The 17,417-nt window shown below is 29.5% G+C and overlaps 1 non-coding gene across 1 annotated transcript; it reads left to right on the top strand.

Moving 5' to 3' along the window:
- Nucleotides 1–16,102: 16,102 nt before the first annotated feature.
- Nucleotides 16,103–16,298, top strand: LOC145252944 (U2 spliceosomal RNA). Its single transcript, XR_013863692.1, has one exon. It is a non-coding gene; the product is annotated as a U2 spliceosomal RNA (small nuclear RNA).
- Nucleotides 16,299–17,417: the final 1,119 nt, after the last annotated feature.

The raw sequence follows: 17,417 nt of genomic DNA, 5'->3' as shown, positions 1-17,417 counted from the left end.
GGTGTATCAGAATTTTTGTAGGAATTTTTGACACCCCTAACACGAAACTGCCAATAAAATAAAAAAAACTCGTAATTTCTGTTAAAAGTGGGTTGTTTTTCTTTATGGATTATACTTCCAAAATAAACTATTAAAGTTGTTTTAAAAGTAATAGAAATATTTTTTTAAAAAAAAAAACAGTAATGAATTTTACGAACCCAATATTTTTCAATTTTTAAACTTAAAAAAATCTATCAATTTTTCTATTTTTACGATATTTTCAGGATCAATGTGAAATTTTATGTTCTTTCCAATAAACCGAATATAATATTTAAGACAAACGTTTTTTTTTGGTATTATTATACAAACACCGTGTTAGGGTTAGGGTTAATTCGCTGTCACGGTGTTTGTATAAATTTACCTTTTTTTTTTTTTTTTTTTTTAATTCACCCCCCCCCCCTATTTTCAAATGTCTATTAAAAAGTAAATCAATTTACTCACAAAAGTCTTATATATCACAAATTGAAGAGAAAAGTTCAATAAATAATATATTCAAATTTAAAACAAAAAAGTAGTGTTTAAAAATTTACCTGTAAAGTTCGAAGTTTAAAACCTTTTTTTTTAAACCACGTTGTTTTTTTAATGAAACCTTGGTCCTTGCTCCTTTAATTGAAAAAAAAAAAATTAAAAAAAATTAGGGCTTGAATTACATTTTTCGAGTAGTTATAAACTTGGAAAGACAGGAGAGAGGGGTTCGAATAATTCACGCCTCCCATTTTGAAATGTCTATTAAAAAGTAAATAATTAATTTACTCAAAGTGTTATATATCACAAATTGAAGAAAAAAGGTCGATAAATAATATTCAAATTTAAAAAAAGTGTTTTTTAAGAAATTTACCTGTAAAGTCCGAAGTTTAAAACCTTTTAAAAATAAAAAAAGCCTTTTTTTTTTTTTTTTTTTTCTTTTTTTTTAATGAAACCTTGATCCTTGCTCCTTTAATTGAAAAATAAATTAGGGCTTGAATGACATTTTTCGAGGAATTATAAGCTTGGAAAGACAGGGTGGAATTATTCACTATTTTTCACAAAATTTCTGACACACCTATTATAGGACTTGTATAGTTTTTTTAACAGGCGCTTATTAACGGTTTTTAGCAGCAGATTTTTTGTAAAATATTAAACAGTTCTGCTCGGATAATGTCGGCGCGTTACTTACGTTAAAATGGTTAATTAAACTGCATAAGCACCTATTAAAAACTATACTAGTTCTATAATTGAATACCCCTCCCCCCAAAGTGACTATAAAGTCAGTGCATTTCTTCATTTCTTGGAATTTTAAACGGTAGTGGTTATTTTAAAGGATTTTCCGAGGGTGAAAAGAAAGTCTCCAAACCCCGAAAAAAATCGTAGCCACAAAGCGGGTGCTCATTTTACGTCAAATTATTATAGAAAAGTGATCCCCAACTTTTTAAAAACTAACATTTCTTCATATCTTAGAAACAACTCGTTTGCCGTAAATTTAAACGTTATTTTCGTTTTCAGTGACCCCGAAAACTCATAAGAGTGGTAATTTTAAAGGAATTTTCGAGGGTGGAGTAATTCTTCATATTTACCAAAAAGAAATGTTTGTAAAAGTGAGAAATTATTAATAAATGTTTAGTAATTTTTTTCTCTGAATATTCATAAGGAGTAAAACTTTTTTTTCTAAATAAATAAATAAATGTTTGTGAAAGTAACAAATAATCGTTTAGTTACTACGGCAACGTCAGTAAATAAAAATGCGCATGCATCAGCCTTGACTATGGGGGGGACTAAGGGAGCGACCATTATTATTTTTTTTGTTAGTCGCCGTGGAACTCAATGGCCAAGGAGTACCAAATTTTATTTCAGAGATCTTCAGTCCAACACGGATACGTACAATATAACCTTTTTTTTTTCCCGATATTTTCATTTTTAAATGTCTTGTACAAGTACCAAATTTTTAAATGATTCGTCCACTTTTGATTTCTTAAAACAGCTTAATATACTTTCGCGGTCATCACCAGTTTTTATCTCGCCATCTAACAAGTTGTAAATGGCAAAAGCTTTTCACACCTTTTTGGTTCCTCAACTTTTGAACCCTGTGAAGGAGCCATCCATGGTGATATTCCTGGTCATTTGGTACGACACATCAAACGCCGCCGGCGCCATTTCGTCTTCATGGTTTTTTTTTTTTTTTATGATTTTATTCCCCCCCCCCCTCCTTTCTTTCTCCTTTTCTTTTTTTTTTTTTTTTTTATTCTCCATTTTTTTTTTTTTTTTTTTTTTTTTTTCTGTTTATTCATTTCTTTTAATTTTTTTTTCTTTTCTCTTCTAAAATATTTTGAAACTGGTGGTAATGGAGTCTAAACTTCCTCTTATCTCGTTTTAACTAAAAGTAACTTTCCAGCTTCCAGTATTTTATGTTTCCATTTTCGAGGGCGGGAGGAGGGTAGTTTTAGAAAAGGAGCTAAGAAGAAGCGCGCTCTTCCCATATTTTAATCGGAAATGTGGTAATATTTATACATAGGCGTGCTATGTCTACACAGTTGAAGTTGAGGATAGAGCTCCTACCGGATACCACAAATTCACTCTAACTCGGGTATTCCAACCGAGAGATCTTTTTTTAGATCTTGACTGTCTCTTTTAAGTGCGATTGTCTGAATCTCTCTTGCACTTGGTTCATCGGGTATATTTAGGAGGTAATTTTGAAACTTTTTCACGAGTCTAGTTGCTCCTGATAACTGGAATGATAGACAAATTTTTGGGTTAACTTTTACGGATAGGGTCCCGACGTCCCGCCTCGTTGTGAGTTCGTGGAGAAGTCGTCTGACGTAAGCGGTGTCAAGCGAAAAATTACCCCTTCAATAAAGTGCTGAGTTGTTAACTTCAGAAAAAAAAAAAAAAAAAAAAAAGTTCAAATAATTAGAATTATAGGTACCTCCAAACTGTTGTGTACTACGTCATCATTCTAAACAAAAAACGTCATCAGTTCGTGTGTTTATTGTAATTTCTATGGAAGAGCATTAGCACTATAAAATTTATTTGCAAATACCGTTATTTTACTATCGTTATTATTTTAGAACGGTAAAATAAGTGCATCACTGCATAAGTTGACAAAAAAGTAATTTCTCATATTACGAAAAACTAATCCGTGTTAATTTGAAGATAGAAAAAAGCTCGCAAAGAATTCAAAATTTATACATTAAACGATAAATTTATGAGAAATTTCTGAATAAATAAAATATACAATAAAAAAAATGAATAATAAAAATGTATTAAAAAATAGACTTTTTGTAAAGCAAATAGATTTTTAATAACGAACTAGACAGACGATAAAATTAATTTTAACCTGTTCTGTTGATACATGTATCTAAAAATGCTTGTCCTTACAGGCTTCCGTATATTAAAAAAAAAAAAAAAAAAAAGCGCAAATTTTGATTTCAACCTATTAATCAAATCGAAACGAATTTTCTTTTTAGTCGATTTTTCTTTTGCAATTTTTATTATCTCAAGAATTTTTTAATATTGGAAACCTGTGATATAAAAAAAAATCTGTTTAAACTTCATATCGCGTAATATTTGAATTTAATATCATTTAAAGCTTTTTAAAAATAATTATTTTTTTAGATTTTTTTTTTTTTTTTGTAATTCAAATAATTGTTACCGAGAAAAAAAAAATCAAGAAAAATGGTTCATTTTTTTTTTTTTTAACATATTAGTGATTGTATGTCCAATTTTATTTACAACTTTGAGGTAAGTGAAAAATATAACTATTTTTTATTTATTTGATCTTTCCAGCTTAAAAAAATGAAATGGGCGTGTACACACACATTCAAAAAAGTTGTTACAAAACAAATTAATGTTATCAAAGGCAAGATAAGTTACTTTTATACCAAACTGGATGTTTTTAGTGTTTATATTTAAGGTACTAGTGCAGAGAGTGATCCGGACGTAAATAATATTATTTTTTTTTTATATATATACATAGGCATCCCCACTTATCAAGGCCAAGAGGCCACTCAAGGATAAGGGTTAAAGAGTGTAGTAGACATTGGACAATATAATAATCATTAGTAATGATAATTTGGGTAAATTTGATAACTTATATAGAACGGCTCATCAAGAACTTATTTACGTTGAAGACAACCATATTGTAGTCAGCCGGGAAGCAGGAAAACGGAAGACAATTCCACAGGCGTGCAGTTCTAAGAAAGAAGCTTTGTTCATGGAATCTACGTTTAGGTTTAGGCACAGATAAAGAGTGGGGGGAATTAGTGATAGTGTTTTCAGCTAGACGAGTGTTTCTTGTGAAAGTTTGGCGAGGGGGGGGACCATAGATCGAAGCTCAGTCGAACACTTTCCATGAAAATAACGATACATCAGAGACAAACTCGCAATATCTCTTCTGTGAGATAGAGGTTGCAAGGAAGAGAAAAGGACATCTCCTACGAGGCTACGACGTCTATTTTGAACTCTATCAAGGCAGGCCAAGTCCTTTCTAGCAGCTCCTGCCCAGATGTGGCAACAATATTCCATCCTTGGACGTACCTGGCTCTTATATAGATAGAGAATAGCATCATCAGTGAGATATTTACCGGATGGAGAAAGATCCCACCATTTTTCCAGCGGCCTTGGCAACAGATTTGATGTACGTGTTCCACTGTTCCATTTAAGATCAGGAGTAAAGGTCAAGCCCAGAAGCTTGTCAAAACTTGAGGCCTCCTGAAGACTAGAGCCATTCATTTCAATTGATGCCAGATGTGGATCAGAATGTTGATGTAAAGAGAGAAGCTTGGTTTTAGGTGCATTAAAAGTAACCAGCCACTCCTTTCCCCATTGTACTACGTCAGAGAGAGAATCGGAGAGAACTTGGTCGTTTACTGTCTTAGATGTGCTACCATAAATGGTAGTGGAGTGGGAGTGTCGTCAGCATAAATGTCTATTTAAAAAGCCATTCTTAACATGGGGAAGGGAGGGTGTTTTCTACCTATTCTATACAATTACAATTCAATTTAAAAAAAAAACAAACTTTAATTAAACTTGGAAATACGATTTTAAAAAAATAGCGCGGATCACTCTCTACACTAGCACCATATTTAATGTAACGTTTAATCAGCTCGAAAAACTGTTTACCGACGTATTGGAAAATTCAAAATGGCGCCCGCGCCCGACTCTCTCTCTCTCGAAGACGGTAAGTTTGGGAAAAGGAGTTATAAATAAAAAAAAAAGTCAAAATACTGTTAAAACCCCGCCTTAATATATGTCAGCCTATGTCACGGTAATATATATTGAGCGAGTTTCTAACAGTATTTTGTCTTGTTTTTTATTTATAACTCATTTTCCCAAACCTACCGCCTTAAAGAGAGTCGGCTGCCATTTTAAAGGTATTTTTTTAGATTAGGTCCACCTCCACAATTTTCTTTTAAATGACAACTTTTATAGGTTTTCGACTATGCTGAATACGTAAATTGCATTGAAATTTTGCGGAAATAATTAGTTATCGAGATATAAAGAGTTATAATCTGCATTGTATTCTTTGGCGGCCATCTTTTTTACGCGCGTACAGTGTCAATCAAAGATGAGTAGATTTGTTTGTCGCGCGCACGCGCGTAAAAACTGGCCACCAAAGAATACACTGCATAATACTTTTTATATCTCGATAGCTACTTATTTCTGCAAAATTTCAATGCGATTTTCGCATTCAGCATAGTCGAAAACTTATAAAAGTCGTCATTTAAAAGAAATTTGTTGAGGTGGACCTAATCTGAAAATGACGACTTTTAACGAAAATCGCATTGAAATTTTGCAAAAATAAGTAGTTATAGAGATATAAAAAGTTGTATTATACAAAAAAAAAAAAAAAAAAAAAAAAAAAAGATCCTCTAATATATTTAACGAAACCTACTTTTAATATGTAAGTTTATTTAATAATGAATAAATATTGAAAATTTCGGGTAAATATGACTATTTGATTTTTGCTAGATTTTTAAAACATAGCTGTGTCAATGGCTTAAAACACGTTACTACATAGGAACGTTGTTTTAATGCGTCGATTTCATTATTTCATTATTTTTTGTAAGCTGTAAAAATTTTTTTAAAATATTAGCAGTTTATTTGAAGTTTCTTCTTTTAAATAGTAAAAAAAAAAGTTAGGATACTAATAATAAATTAGTTACATATTGTTACATACAGCCGGAGGGGTTAAAACTCGCGCGTTGGGGGTACCTATAGAATTAAAAAAAATAATAATAAACAGTTCAAATAATTGGTAATTTTGTACTCCCTTATAAATTCCACAAATAATTAGAATTCTTGGTATACCGATTTTTTTTTAATTCAACAGTTCAAATAATTAGAATTTTTGGTAATTCAACAGTTCAAATAATTAGAATTTATATAAAAAAAAAAATTAAATAAACAGTTCAAATTAATTAGAATAAAAAAAAAAGTTCACATGATTAGAATCTTTATAAGAAGTACAGTACTACAGTACACATGGTTAGTTAACCCTGTAAAATTCTGCGATTTGTTTCACAATATTTGTAAAAGTAGCATCGCTAGGTGTGTCAGAAATTTTGTGAAAATAAATAGTGAATAATTCCACCCCATCTTTCCAAGCTTACAACTCGAAAAATGTAATTCAAGCCCTAATTTTTTTTTTCAATTAAAGGAGCAAGGACCAAGGTTTCATTCAAAAAAAAAAAAGGTTTTTTTTGTTTGTTTTTTGTTTTTTTAGGTTTTAAACTTCGGACTTTACAGGTAAATTTCTAAAAAAAACTACTTTTTTTGTTTTGTTTTAAATTTGAATATATTATTTATTGACCTTTTCACTTCAATTTGTGATATATAAGACTTTGGTACATAAATTAATTTACTTTTTATAAGACTTTGGTACATAAATTATTTACTTTTTAATAGACATTTCAAAATGGGAGGCATGAATTATTCGACCCCCTGTCTTTCCAAGCTTATAACTCCTCGAAAAATGTAATTCAAGCCCTTTTTTTTTTTTTTTTTTTTCAATTAAAGGAGAAAGGACCAAGGTTCCATTAAAAAGAAAAACATAACGTGGTTTAAAAAAAAAAGGTTTTAAACTTCAAACTTTACAGGTATAATTCTAAAAAACACTACGTTTTTTTTTTTGTTTTTTTTTTTAATTTGAATATATTATTTATTGACCTTTTCTCTTCAATTTGTGAGTAAATTATTTACTTTTTAATAGACACTTGGAAATGGGGGGTCGTGAATTTAAAAAAAAACCTTTGTCTAAAATATTCGGTTTATTGGAAAGAACATAAAATTTCACATTGATCCTGAAAATATCGTAAAAATAGAATCAATTGAAAAATATTGAGTTCGGAAAATTCATTACTGTTTTAAAAAAAAAAAATATTTCTATTACTTTTAAAACAACTTTAATAGTTTATTTTGGAAGTATAATCCATAAAGAAAATAAACAACCCACTTTTAACAGAAATTACGAGATTTTTATATTTTATTCGCAGTTTCATGTTAGGGGTGTCAAAAAATTCCTACAAAAAATCTGATACAGTGATACACATAAAGCATCGCTCTCCGTGCGACCATATTGTTGTCGCCACATAAAATCGTCCAAATGCGAGGATGGTGCACCATACATTGTTTTCAATCTCCGTTTACACACCATCCACATATTAATTTTCTATTCTGTTAGTGTGCACTTGAGTGTTAGGGTAATTTTCTGCCTCGACACCGCTTACGCCAGACAGCTTTTGCCTGAACTCAGAACGAGGCGGGACGTCGGACCCCTATCCGTAAAAGTTAACCAATTTTTGTCTGTCAAATAATTTACGCCGTTGAAATACACATTTACCGACCTTTTTATATTCCAGTTTCTTTTCATGGCATGCGTAAGAAGACCTCGGTATTTCGTTATCTGTTTAACCCTGCATCATTAGGGACTCTAAGGTTGATTCTTTCTCCTTGTCCCATATCACTCTTTATCACGTGACGTGTTTATGTAAAACTCTAAAAGACTGACGGACTGACTACAGGAAACTGAAACGAAATATTTTTTTATTGATGGTTTCTTTATATCAAATCTGACTTGAGTTATGAGCACTAATGGCGGAAAAATGATAGGGGGGGGGGGCATAGTTGTTAAAGTTGGTTACAAAACACCCTCTCCATGTTAAGAATTGCGGTACTCCTTGGGCGTTGTTGAGTTCCATGGCGATCAGCAGATTTATTTAATGGTCGCTCCCTTAGTCCCCACCCTTAGTCAAGGCCAACGCATGCGCACGTAACATTTTTTATTTATTTACTGACGTTGCCTTTCGCACTTTTACAAACATTGTTTATTTACGTTGGCTTAATTCTTTTCATGAATAAAAAAAAAAATAACTAAACCATTCATAATTTGTCACTTTTACAAACATTTTATTTACCTTGGCTTAACTTTTTTCATGAAATGAATATTGAAAAAAAAGTTTTACTCTTTATGAATATTAAAAGAAAAAAGTTACTAAACATTTATTAGTAATTTCTCACTTTTACAAACATTTTTAATTTACATGAGCGGATAACTTTTTGGTAAATATTTACATTTAGGTTCACCTCCACAATTTTCTGTTTAAATGACAACTTTTATTGATAAATAAATATACTTCTCTGCAACGGTAGCAGTGTCAGAAATTTTGTGAAAACTATTGAATAATTTCACCCGCTATCTTTCGAAGCTTATAACTCCTCGAAAAAAGGAGCAAGGACCAAGGTTTCATTTAAAAAAAAAAAAAAAAATTTTTTTTTTTTTTTTTTTAAGGTTTTAAACTTCTGACTTTACAGGTAAATTTCTAAAGAAAACTACTTTTTTTGTTTAAAATTGAATATATCATTTATTGATCTTTTATCTTCAATTTGTGATATATAAAACTTAATTTACTTTTTAATAGACATTTGAAAATGGGGGGGGGGTGAATTAAAAAAAAAACCGTTTGTCTAAAATATTATATTCGGTTTATTTGAAAGAGCATAACATTTCACATTGACCCTGAAAATATCGTAAAAATAGAATCAATAGAAAAATTTGGATAGATTTTTAAAGTTTAAAAATTGAAAAATACTGAACTCGTTAACATTCAATTAATTTCATTACTATTTTTTAAAAAATATTTCTATTACTTTTTATACAACTTTAATAGTTTATTTTGGAAGTATAATCCATAAAGAAAATAAACAACCCACTTTTAAAAGAGAAATTACGAGTTTTTTTTATATTTTATTCGCAGTTTCGTGTTAGGGGTGTCAAAAATTCCTACAAAAAATCTGATACACCTACTGCAACGGACACTGAACCTTTTTTTTTTTTTTTTTTAATAGTATTTGCTGGTGGGTATGCTGACAACAAATAGCAGTTAAATTTTGCAAATATTTCTCTCTCTTCCCCCCCCCCCAATGGTGTTTATTCCGAAAGTTCTTAACATGGGGAGGTGTGGGGGTTTATAAGGTGGACCTAATCTAAAAAAAAAAAAATTTTTTAAAATGAATATTAAAATAATTTCTCACTTCTACAAACATTTTTACATGCACACATAAACAACTATTTTTTATTAACTTTTTCATTTAAAAATTAGTAAATTTCAATGAATAGAATAATAAATAATTTATCATTAGAATGTGTTTTTGGTTTTGTGTGTTGAATGAAACTTTTTTTCCATTAGAAGAATAATGAACCAATTTAAATCTTCTGGTATGCGTTTAAGGGTTACGAAATTATCAATAAATCGTTTAGTTACTAAGCCAACGTAAGTAAAGAAAAAAAATGTTACGTGCGCATGCGTTAGCCTTGACGGGAGGGGTGGAGGCTAAGGGAGCAACAATTAAATAATTCTGCTGGTCGCCATGGAACTCAACGCCCAAGGAGTACCAGAATGACTTTCAAAAGAACATTTTAGCACAGTACCCAAAAACAAGTACACAAAATTTTATTTTTATTGTTGAATGTTTTTAATGTTAAATTATAAAATAAAACATTTAATCATTTCCAAACTTCATTTTCAATTATTTGTTAAACAACGTGGTTAATTTAAATTAAATTTTAATATGATCACATTTCCAATAATTTTTTCCCCATTTGTCAGCCCCCCGTTTGTCCTTTTTTAGTCAATTTTTACGCCCCCCCCGCAACCTCCCCATGTTAAGAATGGCTTTTTAGGTTGGGAGGTATTTATTCCGAAAGCCATTCTTAACATGGGGAGGTTGGGGTGTGTCGTTTTTTTTTTTTTTTTTTCTGTTTGTCGTTTGTTTTTCCCCTTTTTTTTCTGTTTTCCCCTTTTTCTGTTTTTGTCGTTTGTTTTTCCCCTTTTTCTGTTTTTGTCGTTTGTTTTTCCCTTTTTTTCTGTTTTTGTCGTTTGTTTTTCCCCTTTTTCTGTTTGTCGTTTGTTTTTCCCCTTTTTTCTGTTTTTGTCGTTTGTTTTTCCCCTTTTTCTGTTTTTGTCGTTTGTTTTTCCCCTTTTTCTGTTTTTGTCATTTGTTTTTCCCCTTTTTCTGTTTTTGTCGTTTGTTTTTCCCCTTTTTCTGTTTTTGTCGTTTGTTTTTCCCCTTTTTCTGTTTTTGTCGTTTGTTTTTCCCCTTTTTCTGTTTTTGTCGTTTGTTTTTCCCCTTTTTCTGTTTGTCGTTTGTTTTTCCCCTTTTTCTGTTTTTGTCGTTTGTTTTTTCCCTTTTTCTGTTTTTGTCGTTTGTTTTTCCCCTTTTTCTGTTTTTGTCGTTTGTTTTTCCCCTTTTTCTCTTTGTCGTTTGTTTTTCCCCTTTTTCTCTTTGTCGTTTGTTTTTCCCCTTTTTCTCTTTGTCGTTTGTTTTTCCCCTTTTTCTCTTTGTCGTTTGTTTTTTCCCTTTTTCTCTTTGTCGTTTGTTTTTCCCCTTTTTCTGTTTTTGTCGTTTGTTTTTCCCCTTTTTCTCTTTGTCGTTTGTTTTTCCCCTTTTTCTCTTTGTCGTTTGTTTTTCCCCTTTTTCTCTTTGTCGTTTGTTTTTCCCCTTTTTCTCTTTGTCGTTTGTTTTTTCTCTTTGTCGTTTTTTTTTTGTTTTTTTTTTGTTTTTTTCTTTTTCTGTTTCTTTTTCTGTTTCTTTTTCCGTTTCTTTTTTCTGTTTTTTTCTGTTTGTCGTTTTTTTTTCTTTTTTCTGTTTGTCGTTTTTTTTTCTTTTTTCTGTTTGTCGTTTTTTTATCTTTTTTCTGTTTGTCGTTTTTTTCTTTTTTTTCTGTTTGTCGTTTTTTTTTCTTTTTTCTGTTTGTCGTTTTTTTTTCTTTTTTCTGTTTGTCGTTTTTTTATCTTTTTTCTGTTTGTCGTTTTTTTCTTTTTTTTCTGTTTGTCGTTTTTTTCTTTTTTTTCTGTTTGTCGTTTTTTTCTTTTTTTTCTGTTTGTCGTTTTTTTCTTTTTTTTCTGTTTGTCGTTTTTTCTTTTTCTGTTTGTCGTTTTTTCTTTTTCTGTTTATCGTTTTCTTTTTTTTTCTGTTTATCGTTTTCTTTTTTTTTCTGTTTGTCGTCTTTTTCTTTTTTTTCTGTTTGTCGTTTTTTTTCTGTTGGTCGTTTTTTTCTTTTTTTTCTGTTTGTCGTTTTTTTCTTTTTTTCTGTTTGTCGTTTTTTTTTTCTGTTTGTCGTTTTTTTCTTTTTTTTTCTGTTTGTCGTTTTTTTCTTTTTTCTGTTTGTCGTTTTTTTCTTTTTTCTATTTGTCGTTTTTTTCTTTTTTTCTGTTGTTTTTTTCTTTTTTTTCTGTTTGTCGTTTTTTTCTTTTTTTCCTGTTTGTCCTTTTTTTCTTTTTTTTCTGTTTGTCGTTTTTTTCTTTTTTTTCTGTTTGTCGTTTTTTTCTTTTTGTCTTTTTTTTTTTTTTTGCTACCGTTTTTTTTCTGTTATTTTTACTTTTTTCTATTTGTCGTTTTCTTTTTTCTGTCGTTTCTTTTTCTGTTTGTCCTTTTTTTACTGTTTGTCGTTCCCCCCTTTTCTGTTTGTCGTTTTTTCCCTTTTTCTGTTTTTTTTTTTTTTTTTTTTTTTCCTTTTTCTGTTTGTCGTTCCACCCCTTTTCTTCTGCCGTTTCTTTTTTCGGTTTATCGTTTCTTTTTTCGGTTTATCGTTTCTTTTTTCGGTTTATCGTTTCTTTTTTCGGTTTATCGTTTCTCTTTTCGGTTTATCGTTTCTCTTTTCGGTTTATCGTTTCTCTTTTCGGTTTATCGTTTCTCTTTTCGGTTTCTCTTTTCGGTTTATCGTTTTTGTTTCTTTTTTGTCTGTTTTTTCTTTTTCTCTTTTTCGGTTTGTCTTGTGTTTTCCCTCTGTTTGCCGTTTTCGTTTTTTTTGTTTTTTATTCCGTTGTCTTTTTTTTTTTCATCGTTCTCTTTTTTCATCGGTCTCTCTTTTTCATTGGTCTCTCTTTTTCATTGGTCTCTCTTTTTCATTGGTCTCTCTTTTTTTTTCATCGGTCTCTTTTTTTTTCATCGGTCTCTTTTTTTTCATCGGTCTCTCTTTTTTTCATCGGTCTCTCTTTTTTTCATCGGTCTCTCTTTTTTTCATCGGTCTCTCTTTTTTTCATCGGTCTCTCTTTTTTTTCATCGGTCTCTTTTTTTTTCATCGGTCTCTTTTTTTTTCATCGGTCTCTTTTTTTTCATCGGTCTCTTTTTTTTTCATCGGTCTCTTTTTTTTTCATCGGTCTCTTTTTTTTCATCGGTCTCTTTTTTTTCATCGGTCTCTCTTTTTTTTTCATCGGTCTCTCTTTTTTTTTCATCGGTCTCTCTTTTTTTTTCATCGGTCTCTCTTTTTTTTTCATCGGTCTCTCTTTTTTTTTCATCGGTCTCTCTTTTTTTTTCATCGGTCTCTCTTTTTTTTTCATCGGTCTCTCTTTTTTTTTCATCGGTCTCTCTTTTTTTTTCATCGGTCTCTCTTTTTTTTCATCGGTCTCTTTTTTTTTTTTTTTCATCGATCTCCTTTTTCTCCGTTTGTCTATTTTTCCGTTCCTTTTAGTATCAATGTTTGGTTTTCAGTTGTGCTTTCCGTTTCTCTTGTTTCTTTAATATTTCTTTACTTTTTTTTTGTCTTTTTACCCGAATTTACAATCGTTCTTTAAAATTTTCCGTCTCTTTAGTTTTTCGTTTTTTTTTTGTTTTTTTTCTTTCCATTTTCTTTTTTCGTTATACTTGTATTTGATTTTTTGTCTTTTATCTTTTTCGATTCTTATTTTTTTAATTTTTTCGGTTTTTCTTTTAGTTTTCTATTTTCGGTTTTCTTTTTTTTTTTTTCTTCAGTTTTATCTTTGTGCGTTTATTTCGAGTTTTTTTTCTCGGTTTTCTCTTTTCAGTTTTTTTCCCCAGTCTTTTTCAGTTTCTTTCAGTTTTCTTATTTTTCAGTTTTTTTTTTTGTTTTTTTTCAGCTTTCGTTTTTCTCCAGTTTTAGTCTCCCCCCTCTCTTCAGTGTTTTTTTTTTTCCCGTATTCTTTTTTTTTCCAGTCTTTTTTTCCAGTGTTTTTTTTTCTTTTTTTTTCCAGTCTTTTTTTTTTTTTCCAGTGTTCTTTTTTTCTATTTTTTTTTCCAGTCTTCTTTTTTTTTTTCCATTTTTTTTCCAGTCTTCTTTTTTTTTTCCAGTCTTCTTTTTTTTTTCCAGTCTTCTTTTTTTTTTTCCAGAGTTTTTTTTTTTTTTTCCAGAGTTCTTCTTTTTTTTTTCCAGAGTTCTTTTTTTTTCCAGAGTTCTTTTTTTTTCCAGAGTTCTTTTTTTTTCCAGAGTTCTTTTTTTTTCCAGAGTTCTTTTTTTTTCCAGAGTTCTTTTTTTTTCCAGAGTTCTTTTTTTTTCCAGTGTTCTTTTTTGTCCGTTTGTTTTCAGTTTCCTTTTTCATTGTTTTTGTCTTTTTTCAGTTTTCTTTTTATTGTTCAGTTTTCTTTTTATTGTTCAGTTTTCTTTTTATTGTTCAGTTTTCTTTTTATTGTTCAGTTTTCTTTTTATTGTTCAGTTTTCTTTTTATTGTTCAGTTTTCTTTTTATTGTTCAGTTTTCTTTTTATTGTTCAGTTTTCTTTTTATTTTTCAGTTTTCTTTTTATTTTTCAGTTTTCTTTTTATTTTTCAGTTTTCTTTTTATTTTTCAGTTTTCTTTTTATTTTTCAGTTTTCTTTTTATTTTTCAGTTTTCTTTTTATTTTTCAGTTTTTTTATTTTTCAGTTTTTTTATTTTTCAGTTTTCTTTTTTCAGTTTTCTTTTTTCAGTTTTCTTTTTTCAGTTTTCTTTTTTCAGTTTTCTTTTTTCAGTTTTCTTTTTTCAGTTTTCTTTTTTCAGTTTTCTTTTTTCAGTTTTCTTTTTTCAGTTTTCTTTTTTCAGTTTTCTTTTTTCAGTTTTCTTTTTTTTCAGTTTTCTTTTTTTTCAGTTTTTTTTTTTTTCAGTTTTTTTTTTCAGTTTTTTTTTTCAGTTTTTTTTTTCAGTTTTTTTTTTTCAGTTTTTTTTTTTCAGTTTCTTTTTTTTTTCAGTTTTTTTTTTTTTTTTCAGTTTTTTTTTTTTTTCAGTTTTTTTTTTTTTTTTTTTTCAGTTTTTTCAGTTTTTATTTTTCAGTTTTATTTTTTTTTTGCGGCTTTCATTTTTTGTTTCTTTTTTCCAGTTTTGTCTTTTTTTCTCTTCAGTTTCAGTTTTTTTCCAGTCTTATTTTTCTTTTCCTTTTTTTCTTTTCCTTTTTTTCTTTTCCTTTTTTTCTTTTCCTTTTTTTCTTTTCCTTTTTTTCTTTTCCTTTTTTTCTTTTCCTTTTTTTCTTTTCCTTTTTTTCTTTTCCTTTTTTTCTTTTCCTTTTTTTCTTTTCCTTTTTTTCTTTTCCTTTTTTTCTTTTCCTTTTTTTCTTTTCCTTTTTTTCTTTTCCTTTTTTTTCTTTTCCTTTTTTTTCTTTTCCTTTTTTTTCTTTTCCTTTTTTTTCTTTTCCTTTTTTTTCTTTTCCTTTTTTTTCTTTTCCTTTTTTTTCTTTTCCTTTTTTTTCTTTTCCTTTTTTTTCTTTTCCTTTTTTTTCTTTTCCTTTTTTTTCTTTTCCTTTTTTTTCTTTTCCTTTTTTTTCTTTTCCTTTTTTTTCTTTTTTTTCCTTTTTTTTCTTTTCTTCCACTTAGTGTCAATTATCTAGATAATCGAAAGTTTCATAGATTGAACTTTACAGTTCTAGAGATATACATAAAATTAACTCTTATGCGTTGTGAAATCCTGTAAATCTTGTTTAGAAACATTTTACCGGTGTAAGGGAGACAACTCTTCATGTCAATTACACCGGTAAGAGGCTAAGAACCAGCAATTTCTTTATACGTGTTGTTAGATTTAATAATAATAAAGTTACTATTTACAAGTGGAACCAAATGGATATTTTTTTTTTTTTTTTAGCTTTTCATCTCTAAATCTCAACATCAATGAACAACGATTGAAATTATCATTGCCCCTCTTCTGAATAAAAACAATGTTTACTTTTTTCTAATCTTTTTATCTTTGTTCTAATCTGGATTTAATTTCTTTCTTTTTTCTTTTATATATATCATGATTTTTTATATATCATAATCTTTTATATATATATCATAATTTTTTCTCATTTCATTAAAATTATTCCTAATATAAACTGTAGATCGCTTATAGTTTCCATCGATTTGTTTGGGTTCAATTTTTTAGATGACACCGGATTTTTACCCGGACAACACAAAATACGACCTTGACATTGTTTAACATTTTTGTTTTTCTTTTAAAAATACAAATTATCAGCGATTAAATAGGGAACACATTGATTTGCTATTATTTAACTAGAAATTGTTTTCTCTCAAATATAAACAAAACTAACAACAAATAAAAACTTATAGTTGGTTTACTTTTTTCAGTAGACGCACTACAACTATGTATTCCTACGCACGTTAATAACACTGAAAGATTATTGTTTAATTAATTGTTTTCATGCTTAGATGAACATTATTAATTTTTTTTATATATAAAAATTATTAAAAATAGTATAGAAAATAAAGTTGAATGACTTGTAGCTGAACTGATTGTGCTTAGATTTTTATTTTTTAATTGTTCTGTCTGTTGTGATAACATGTCCTTCTTTACACCAAAATTTCCTATATAAACTGTGCCCAAATTAAAATCGCCATCGCTTCTCGGCCTTTTGGCTAAGATCAAAGTGTAGTATCTGTTCTTATCAGCTTAATATCTGATACGTCCCCGATTTGGGGACTACGATATTAAACTGATTTTTGCAACATGGCGAAGAGTTAGGGGCTTGCTCCACCTTTGCCACGGGTTGGCCTGGTATTGCAGTACCTCCAGGATTATCAGCCCAGTTTCCCACCAGGGAAACAAATAATTAAATCTAAAGGCAGACTAACTTTTCTCTCCCTTACTTTTTAATATTTATCTCCCTAATTTAGTACCATCCATAATTACGTTCACACTCTTACATGTCTAAACGTTTCCATGCGATTAAAAGTAAAAATTAATTTCAACATTTATGTTCGTCTTTTTAATTTTTGTAAAGTGATGTTAAAAATTTCCTCTTCACCATATCAGCAGCTTCAGTCGATTATTTACGGAAAAAAAAAAGTATAAAGTATTGATTTATAATTAAAAATAAAAGTATTAAAGTATTTGATTTATAAACAGAAAACAAAGTACATGACACTAAAAACTCCTGGACAACACCAGTCATTTAAAACTGGTAATAAGTAATAATTTTGCTTTTATAAACCCATTGGGGGGGGGTACTAATCTTTAAAAAAACTCTTCATTTTTCATGTTAAAAGTTAATTCAAAAATATCGGTAAATTCCGTACTTATGAAAGATGAATTAATAGATTTGCTGAATAAATTGTCAACATAGCATGAAAATGGGAAGGGAGGGCTCATAATTATAAAGAGTTGGATGTGGAGTTTAAATGAATACATGATCCATTTCAGGAGACTTAAGGGAACTTAATGGCTTCCAAAACCTAGGGTGGCCAGATGAGGGAGCTGAGAAATGTATTGATGACTTCAGTGGGTTTTTTTTTTTTTTTTTGTGTAGCAAAGAGCATCGTCAGATGAACAATTATGATGTTGCTGCACTCCCCTACTATTATCTGTCACGTTCTGAACTACGGCTGTCACCAAACCAGTCAGCACTTTACGGTGTAAGGATTCTTCCATTTAAATCAGAAATCTACTTTTTTTTATTTTTTAGTTTACAAATGGTACCCATTTATCTAGACGAATGACAGATTTGCTGCATTGAATTGTTGCTTAACCAGATCGAAATACAAGTCCAATCAACAAAGTCTCCTCATTATACTCTTCGTCTAGGTTGTATATAACTGGCTTAACTCTTGGCTGGTTCTGCCCTTTTGCTAGTGGCTGCTGTTTGTTTGGCCTGTTTGCTGGTGGTCATAGTTTGTATACTCCAGGGTTAGCTGCTCCAGACATCTATTAGAAA

The sequence above is a fragment of the Euprymna scolopes genome, chromosome 29 (genome assembly GCF_053919585.1).
Source record: "Euprymna scolopes isolate OS-2025 chromosome 29, ASM5391958v1, whole genome shotgun sequence".
Taxonomy (NCBI): Eukaryota; Metazoa; Mollusca; class Cephalopoda; order Sepiida; family Sepiolidae; genus Euprymna; species Euprymna scolopes.
Note: the sequence above shows the minus strand (reverse complement) of the source record. Positions and strands in the feature narration are given on the sequence as shown.